The sequence below is a fragment of the Triticum aestivum genome, chromosome 7A (assembly GCF_018294505.1).
Source record: "Triticum aestivum cultivar Chinese Spring chromosome 7A, IWGSC CS RefSeq v2.1, whole genome shotgun sequence".
NCBI classification, from domain to species: Eukaryota; Viridiplantae; Streptophyta; class Magnoliopsida; order Poales; family Poaceae; genus Triticum; species Triticum aestivum.
In genome coordinates, this window is record NC_057812.1 from 738,296,044 (window position 1) to 738,306,397 (window position 10,354).

At 48.8% G+C, this 10,354-nt stretch overlaps 1 pseudogene; it reads right to left on the reverse strand.

The window, feature by feature from the left end:
* LOC123153952 (agamous-like MADS-box protein AGL5) overlaps positions 1-2,821 on the reverse strand; it is a 26,559-nt pseudogene extending 23,738 nt beyond the window's left edge.
* Positions 2,822-10,354: the final 7,533 nt, after the last annotated feature.

Here is a 10,354-nt window from a genome sequence, read left to right on the forward strand (position 1 = left end):
TCGCCTAAGTTTATAAAATCCTACCGAGTGGAGAGCAATCCTCCCACTCAGGGGCTTACCTGTAGTCCAGTACTCGCCTAAGTTTATAAAATCCTACCGAGTGGAGAGCAATCCTCCCACTCGGGGGCTTAGCTGCAGTACAGTACTCGCCTAAGTTTGTAAAATCCCACTGAGTGGTGAGCAATCCACCCACTCGGGGGCTTAGCTGCAGTCCAGTACTCGCCTAAATTTGTAAAATCCTATCGAGTGGTGAGCAATCCTCCCACTCGGGGGCTTAGCTGCAGTCCAGTACTCGCCTAAGTTTGTAAAATCCTACCGAGTGGTGAGCAATCCTCCCACTCGGGGGCTTAGCTGCAGTCCAGTACTCGCCTAAGTTTATAAAATCCTACCAAGTGGAGAGCAATCCTCTCACTTGGAGGCTTAGCTACAGTCCAGTACTCGCCTAAGTTTGTAAAATCCTACCGAGTGGTGAGCAATCCTCCCACTCGGGGGCTTAACTGCAGTCCAGCACTCGCCTAAGTTTATAAATTCCTTGTCCACAAGGACGACGAGGTGCAAGTCGACCGCGGCCCTTTTCTCCAAGCTACGCCACAAATACAATGTACGCTCCATCCTTGTCCGCATGGACGGTGAAATGCAGGTCGACTGCAACCTTCTCTTCTGAGCTACGCCACATGTACAATGGAGCAGACCCCGAAAGCAATCGCAAGTATACTCAAAAGCAATTCGGATAAATCCTAAAGTTCCAAGCAGCAAATCAAAAGTATTCGAGCATCAAGCCCGAAGGATTTTAATGGTTACATCAATCACTCGGCATTCCGAGGCAAATTTAAGACATATTCAAATCTCATAAGTTTGTTCACTCGGCAGGAGGAGGGCTGACAGGTTCGACGAATTCGTCCAAGTCGATCCCATTCGCGATCCGAGTGGCAGCAGTGATGAAAGTCTCCATGAAGGACTGGAAGTCATGCCTTTTGGTGTTGGCGACCTTGATCGCCGCCAGCTTGTCTTCATGAGCCTCCTTGCAATGGACTCGTAGCAAGGACATCGCCACGTCAGCACCACATCGGGCGGAGGACTTCTTCCATTCTTGCACTCGATCAGGGATCTCGTCGAGTCGAGCCATCAGAGATTCCAGGTCATTTTGAAGCGTCGCCATTGGCCAGAGCAATGAGTCGACTCGTGAGACTGCCACCCTCAGACACGCGAGGTAACTTGTGGCGCTGGCGACACGAGACTCCAGTCGGAGCACGTTCATGGTAGTTTCGTCGCAAACTGGAGAAGCTATAGGGTCCAGACCCGTCTCGGCCCTTCCGGTTTCCTCGTCAAAGTCTTAACAGAATTCTCCAGTCAAAACATTAGTGAGTCGACTGGACAGGATTCATTTGCAAGCATCAACATAGTCGGTTTAAAAGGAGTACCTTCCAGCATAAGGTAGAGCTTCTTGGCAAGAGTTCTCAGATAAGCTTCCGTATCATTCCTCTTGTGGACCGCAGACTCCAGCTTTTCGTTTAGGACAATTTTATCCTTCTTCAGACGACTCACTTCTCGGTTAGACTCATTGAGACAGGACTTCAGCTTGTTCACCTCCCCTTCCAACGCTCCGACTGAAGCCAGCTTCTGGTCTGCAAGGCCAGTCTTATCCTGGGCTTCCTTCTGTGCAGCTGCAAGGTCCGAGTCCTTTTTTTCCAGAGCCAACTTCATTTTCTCTGCAAAAGAAGCAATCGGATCAAACAAGAGACCGAAGAAATATTTTAAAAGACGATCGACGTGAACAGTCGACATGCAGTTACCTTCCATACAAGCAGCTTCATCTTGAGCTTTCTTCAAATTCTGTTGGGCCAGCTCCAAGTCGAGGTTGAGTTGCCTCTGCTTCTCCTCAAGTTTAGCAAACTTGGAAATGAGAGTACAAGATTTCTGCAAGAGGCAAAAGACGTGTCAATCGACATGATCAAAGGTTATTTACTTTCGAGTGAATAAAACTTAAAGAGTTCACTTAGACCCCAGCTGACTGCACGCAGTCGACTGCGGTCTCGGGGACTACACCCAGCGGGTGCACTTGGCGTGCCCCCGCTGATTCAGACCCAACTCGACCGGTCCGCCCGGGTCAAGTCAAAAAAAAATTCAGACCCCAGTCGACTGCCAGCAGTCGACTGCCGTCTCGGAGACTACACCCAATGGGTGCACTTAGCGTGCCCCCACCGGTTCATATCTCATTCTACCGGTCCACCCGGGTCGAGTGGAAGAAAAGAAAGGAAGAAAGAACTCAGACCCCAGTTGACTGCGGTCTCAGGGACTACAACCAGTGGGTGCACTTAGCGTGCCCCCACCGGTTCAGATCCTACTCGCCCAGACCGAGTGGAAGAGCGCAAATACCAAAGACAACAAAACACCCAGTGGGTGTATAGATTCGATGCAAACAACTGGAGATTGTATGGAAGAAAATATTTCAGGTAGCATATCCTAATAGAACAAGGTCAGTCGAAAGTCTACTTACCTGGACATTGGCCCGGAGAGCAGCGCTGGTGTCGTAAGCAGCCTGGCTATTCTCGTGCACCACCTTCATATGCTCCATCATCACGTTAACCTGACGGATGGCTTCCACAGCCGCATCCGACTGGTTTTCCGGAATAGGGTAGCTGGTGAAGAAGAGGGCAGACGACCCAGGTGCAGCAGGTTGGAGCTCCGGGGCGGGAGATTGGACGACTGAAGGAAACACAGGTACAGTCGATGGTGCGGGGCGCTCACTCGACAAGGGTACATCGAAAGTTACAGAGGCCCCGCCCGCGTCTTCAGATTGACGGACGGTTGGTGTTGTCATTGGTCCCTGCTGAGACATCTTACCAGCCGCTACCTTTTTTTCTTTCTGGGCCTAGGAGCCACATCTTCGTCGTCATCTGGGAGATCGATGGCGTTGGGTGGAGCTGCAGAGAAGTTCAGTCGACCCCAAGTGAACCGCTAGAATTCAATCGACCAAGTAATCAAGAACAAGATCATAAGAGTTTTTACCTGGGTTGGAGGTAACCGCATCTTCCATCTCCTCGTCTCGGTACTGGTAGGAAGAGGTTCCTGATGTAGCAGCACTGCAAATGTCCACACTCAGTCGGTTACATTCTGTTGCTCGAGTCGACGAAAAGAACAGATCAGATGATTACCCAGAGATGGTGGGGACGGTCACTTTGATTCTGGGAAAAGCCTTCTGTAGTTTGGAGGAGGTGGCCTTTGATGCTTTTGGCGCAGGAGGCAGCACAACCTTGAGATGCTTCGGAGCCTTCTCAATCGGAGCTGGAGAAGATGTCCGGGGGCGCTTCGAAGATTGCCCAGTCGGCGTGGTCGCCAGGACCGGGGTGCTCGTTGGGTCGTGAGCGTGCTTGGATCTCCTCTCTTTGCGAGGAGGCGAGTCGATCTCTTCGTCATCACTCGAGTCGTCGCTCTCCTCGTCCTCCTCTGCATCCGAGTGCCATTTGCCACTCTCTCCCCCGCTCGCTACTTCCTCGACGTCTTGCTCCTGCACTCAATTGGGCATCGAGTACATATCAATGAGAGCCTGAAAGGACAACGAGCAAAAGAAATACAGTCGACCATCAACAAGATGTCACACAGTGAATCGAGAAGATACTTGGTAAAGCAGAATCATACCTTTTCTGGCTGGCACGAGTGGTCGAATGGAATCACCCTCCTAGACCCCCGGGGATTGTCTTTGTTGCTAGTGATTCCTCTCAGCCACTTCTCCATCGTGTCTTTGCTGACATCCTCCGGGTGGATCCGAGTGGAGTCCTCGAGTCCCGAGTACATCCACATCGGATGGTCACGGGCCTGAAGCGGTTGGATGCGTCGACTGAGAAAGACCTCCAGCAGGTCCATCCCAGTCACCCCGTCGCGGAGAAGTTGGACGACCCGCTCGACCAACGCCTTGACCTGTGCCTTCTCTTCTGGGATCACCCTCAAGGAGGAGGGCTTCTCCACTCGAGCCAGGGAAAAGGGGGGAAGTCCAGTTGACTGACCCGGGGTCGGCTGGTCCTTACAGTAAAACCAAGTCGACTGCCAGCCCCAGACCGAGTCGGGAAGGATCATCGCTGGGAAGGTACTCTTGTTCCTCATGTGGATCCCAAGGCCCCTGCACATCTGGATCACGTGCATCCTCTCATCACTTGGGTTGGCCTTCTTGACCGACTGGGAGCGACAGGTGAATATGTGTTTGAAGAGACCCCAATGCGGTCGACAACCCAAGAAATTTTCGCACATTGACACAAAGGCAGCCAGATAAACTATGGTGTTTGGAGTGAAGTGGTGGAGTTGAGCCCTGAAGAAGTTCAAAAAGTCACGAAAGAAAGGATGGGGAGGCAAAGAAAACCCGCGGTTGACGTGAGTGGCAAGGAGAACGCACTCACCCTCCCGCGGCTGTGGCTCGGTCTCGTTCCCCGGGAGCCACGCCGATTCGTGGGGGATCAGTCCCCCCTCCACCAGGTCGTCGAGGTCGTCCTGGCTGATCGTCGAGCGGATCCAGTCGCCCTGGATCCAGCCCGGCGACAGGCCAGATCTTGACGAGGATCCGCCCTGGCTGGTCCTCTTGCCCTTCGCATTCACGGTCTCCTTCTTTGCGCGCTCCAACGCCACCGTTTTCTCCTTTCCCATGGCGGCGGATCGAGTCCGAGCGAGGTTGCGACGCCGAGAGCAGAAGCGGGCGCGACGGAGAAGTCTGAGGAAGAAGAAAGAGAATGAGGGCGCACTGTTCAAAGGCCCGGTCCGGTGTCTCTTATAAGGTCATTCCCGAGTGACTGACTTGTAGGCCTAGACGATCTAAACAAATCCCGCAACAGTCGCGCGCGCGATACGTGGCGAAAAAGGTGGCACGGGGACCGAGGCGACCTGCCTAATCCGTCTTGATTACCACGGCCTCGCCCGTCCGGCGCGCTTCCCAAAATTCGAATCCCGTGAAATCTGCGGAGAGCAGAGCAACTTGTCAGACGGAAAACATCTTCCACATCGTCATTCGGAACTCTACCGTGAAGGTTCACTCGACAAAAACTAAGAATGGACCAAGGCGACTGAAAAAGAAGTTGATGTCATCCCCTCAGTTCATTGATCCAGAGCAAGATATACTCGTAGCACGAAGAATGAGTCGGAAGTGTTCTCAACTCCTTCCTCACTCAAACCCTGATCCAATCGGGGGCTAATGATGAAGCTATGTACCTAGGGTAGGGTCATGGATCTGATCCAGATACCCTCCCCAAGGACATCTCTTAAAGAACCAGAAGCAGTCGAAGAAAAATCATCGTCCACTCGACCATAAAGCCATGTTCCACTCGATAGTCTTGAAGACACTCGACCATACGAACAACCGCTCGACTACCAGAAGACTAAGAGCCACTCACTCTGCAACGGTCAGGATTTAAGTCATAACTTTAATGGTCATTTATGTACTTTTATTACAGGCATTACCAGTAACGTCTCTACCTTTATGTACCTTAAACCCTTTGTAACTGAGGGCGGGAGGGGTCTGGAGAACTCTATATAAGCTACCCCCCTCCTCAGGGACAAGGGTTCGCACCCCCTGTAACTCACACGCATATAATCCAGTCGACCGCCTCCGGGCTCCGAGACGTAGGGCTGTTACTTCCTCTGAGAAGGGCCTGAACTCGTAAAACTCGCATGTACAACTCCTCCATAGCTAGGATCTTGCCTCTACATTCCTACCCCCATTCTACTGTCATACTTAGAACCACGACACCTAGCCATGCTGTTAGTGTACCTCGTCTCTTCACACAGGTCACATGTTCAAATTTTGTTATGTACCTAGTTTTTCTTTTTTTTAAACCATGAAGGACCCATATGAGGGGGGGGGGAGACTAGCGCAAAAACACAAGGTGGATGGGATTCGATAACAACACCATGACACACACACACAAACGAAGGATTGATAACACCACACAAAGGCAAGGGTGTACCCATGTTTAACTACCCTGTGCAAAACTTTTTCTTTGTAAGTTCCTTTTTTGCTTTTTAAAAACCACGAAGGACCCATATGAGAGAGAGAGAAGGAAAAAACACGAGGTGGACGGGATTCGATAATAACACCATGACACACACACACACACGAAGGATTGATAACACCACACAATGGGAGGGGCGTACCCATGTTTAACTACCCGGGTGCACAGGACACCGGGTGCAAAACTTTTTCTTTGTAAGTGTTTTGAATCAGAATGATCGAATCCACTGATCGATAGTTACAGGCCCCCTTTTATACGTCCCGAAGAGACGCGACGATCCCTCGAGGGGGCGTCGGTTCCAGGAGATCGAAGGAAGGCGTCGGTTGCGGGACAAACCGCAACGACAGTTTGGGCAAGGGGAGATCTTCCCATAATTACATAATTAGTCTTAACACTCCCCCTATACGCTTGACCATGTAGATCATCTCCACGATTGTCCGGGAAGCTCTATCATCTCAAAAGATTCTCCTTCAAAAGTTCTTCATAAAATCTTTGATGAGATCCGAAAACATATACTCACAAACAAAGATAACATAATGTGATGTCATTACAATGAGGATATCTCAAGAAGAGACTCCCCCTGACACCTGCAAGTCCCTAAGTCTTCGCATACCAATTCCATGAACACATTTCTGGAATGTAGAATTTGGTAGAGACTTGGTAAATAAATCAGCAAGATTGTCGCATGATTTGACTAGCAGAATGCTTATTTCCCCGCTTTTCTGAAGATTATGGGGGGAAAACCATTTAGGAGAAATATGCTTGGTTATATTACTCTTGATGTATCCTGTTTGCATCTACGCAACAAAGGCCACATTATCTTCATAGATAATGGTAGGTGATCCTATCGAACCAATTCCACATGACTGTTGTATGTGGTTTATCATTCTGCAAAGCCATACACATTCACATGTTGCTTCAAATAATGAAATTATTTAAGAATGATTGGTAGATGTTGCCATCAAATTCTGTTTCAAAGACTTCCATGATATAGCAGTGCCACCATGTAGGAACACGAAACCGGTCTGAGATCTGGCATTATGGGGATCAGACAAATAACTGGCATATGCATATCCAATCATATCAAAGTCCTGATTTTTCTGGAACTGGAAAAATAGACCAAGATCCTTTGTGCCTTGGAGATATCGAAAGATATTCTTCACTCCAGACCAATGCCGTTTGGTGGGAGCTGCGCTATGTTGTAACGCCCCAGATACGACTTTCCAAATTTGTATCCAACTCTTGCCGTTTCCGGCGTTAAGTTATATTTATTTCTCGGGTTCGGGTCTTTGTCTCGTGTGTGTTGTTTTCGTTCTTCATGCATCTCATATCATGTCATCATGTGCATTGCATTTGCATACGTGTTCATCTCTTGCATTCGAGCATTTTCCCCGTTGTCCGTTTTGCATTCCGGCGCTTCGTTCTCCTCTGGTGGTCATTTCTAGCTTTCTTTCGTGTGTGGGGATTAAACATTTCCGGATTGGACCGAGACTTGTCATGCGGCCTTGGTTTACTACCGTTAGACCGCCTGTCAAGTTTCGTATCATTTGGACTTCGTTTGACACTCCAACGGTTAACCGAGGGACCGAAAAGGCCTCGTGTGTGTTGCAGCCCAACACCCCTCCATTTTGGCCCAAAACCCACCAAACTCTGCTCCATGTCCTAGAGCGTTCGATCACGATCGCGGTGTGGGTGAGTAGAGGGACGGCTAGGCCAGCGATGGGAGTACGGTGGGACGGTGAGGCCTGCGCGGCAGCACAGCCGGCCGCGGGGAGAAGGGAGCAGGCAGTCCCGCCGGCGCTTGTTTGAGCGGCTGGAGCAGGAAGAGCAGAGATTGAAGAAGCACGACGGCCGTTGGATGGACATCCAACAGTATACAGGCCATTTGTGGAAAGCCTCAAATCTGTGGAAAATAGCATACAGCCCATCTGCCATTATTTCAAATAATTTACAACCCATTTGCTAATTCTTACGGGATTTTTTGGAGCCCATATTCTCTATGTTAGCATTACAGCCCATATTGTGGCCACGGTTAAAAAATTATACGAAATTTTGCATATGTCGGTGCGGTCTGAACTATTTTTAATCCCGAAATTTCGAGTCACATTCAGACTGATTTTAAAAATAAATGTATATCAATATAAAATCCAATAAATTGTCCACGCATAAAAATCAATGCAATTTAAAATCTCGAAATGAAAAAAAGATATTTGAAAATAATTGTCGGTTTGATGTGTTTTAAAAATGTACGGCCCATTTCTCATTACTGATAGGCCATTTTCTCGGCCAGCCGAATGAAGCTCTCCTCGTCTTCAAAGATTTGTAGCCCAACAGGCCTGATAAAGCGACTTACTTGACAAATCACAAAAAAAACTGGGCTAGCCATTTTCAGAAAGAAAAAAAACTACTGGGCTGGTCTGTGGTAAACATAAAAGAAAGGCTGTCTAGAGAGGCGAGAGTGTCCCGCACAGCCCAGTTGACACCCTGCTTCCGTCTCAAAAACAAATTAGATAAATGCCACTCCAATTATGGCAATTCATAAAAATGCCACTGCAATTTCCAAACTTTGAAAAATGACATTGCAATTTTTGCAAATTTTGAAAAACGCCACTGCAGTTTGCAAACTTTGAAAAACACCACTCCAGACTTCGAAAAATGCCACTAGAAATGGCATGAAATGGCATTTTTCAAAGTTTGGAAATTCTAGTGGCATTTCTCGGATACACCATATTTGGAGTGGCATTTATCAAATTAACCGAAAACAAAAATAACTGGGCAAGTTGCTGGGTCCCTGGTGTCAGCCGCTCGTTGTGCAATTCTCTCGTTTATTGACTACGTTGACAATGGCATGGGACCCAGATGTCAGAAATCCACTAGGAGGAGCCATTTTTTTATTGGCTTGAAATAAGGAGGCACTTGCTTGCGTACTGCCATGACCTTGGCGGGTCCCTGCTGTCATCCTCTCCACGTACAATCATCTCTTGATTGTGTACGCGTCAACTTGCTAGGCCCACAAGTCAGCCTCTAAACTGTGGAGGACAAATACAACCCATTTTCTCTGCGTACAGTACCAGTTAGTCGTGCTTCAAAACAGATCAGCACGCCATTAAAAAAATAAAGGTCGATAACTAATGAGGCACCTCGGGCCAACGCGGCCAGATCGCATTTTGCACGAGAAATTACACACCATGTTTCATTGACATGTGGTCCCGTTCCAATATATCAGTGAGGCGACCGCGAGTAGTAGGAGTATTTCCGAACGGACGTGTAGGCCGGGGCGCCTCTTCGTGAACCATGGCAAACTCGCAACCGTCCACCGACTCTTCGCATTTCCCTCTCGATTTGGAACTGCTGTCGCACGCTCTTCCTCTCCCTCCTCCATTTTCCTTCAGCACTTCACCCTTTCTTCTACCATTATTCGATCGTCTTCTCCATGGAGGGAACAGGCCGGAAACGACCCCGTTATTCTTGCCCCGATCTGAAAGATGACGTGCTGGAGGAACTCATTGATCGGTGCGACGTCATCACCTTGGCTAGCATGGCAGGTTCGTTCAAGCCCATTCTCGACTCAACTAATAACATCATTACAAAGAACCCAAGAGTCAAGGAGCGGTTTGATCTCCCCTATCTTCTTCGCCATGACCCTGATGACTGGCGCCGGCACGACGAAGGCCTCGCCCTGTGCCAGTTGATGCCGCTTGATGATGATACGTATGATGTTAAGATGCCATCGCTTGAGGGCAAGGCTTGGGCGGGCGCAAATGGAGATTGGGTTGTTTACATTGGGTCCAACTGCGTGTGGGAACTTGTGAATGTGTACACTCGTCACCGGGTTCCACTTCCAAAAATCTCAGCACACTGCCCAGAGGTTGAGCACACCGGTAATGTACGCACGTTCAAATACGATCATGGTGACTGTCTTCTACGGAAGATAGCAATTTGTCGAGTTCCCAACCGCTCTTGGAATTACAACAACTATCAAGTTGTTGCTATCTTCGACAAGCTTGTTGCCGTCCTTCGTGGTTCGACTCGATGGATATTGCTCAAAAATCAGTTTCTGTACACGGATGAGTACTATGATGCAATTCAATACGAGGGCCTTGTGTTTGCTGCCACCAATAGTGAAAGATCATGGATGTCGCCTAGAGGGGGGGGGGTGATAGGCGTTTTAAAATAATTATGATTTAGGCTTGAACAAATGCGGAATAAACCTAGCGGTTAATTTGTCAAGCACAAAACCTAAAACAATTAGGCTCACCTATGTGCACCAACAACTTATGCTAAGCAAGATAAGCAACTATGTGATAGCAAGATATATGACAAGAAACAATATGGCTATCACAAAGTAAAGTGCATAAGTA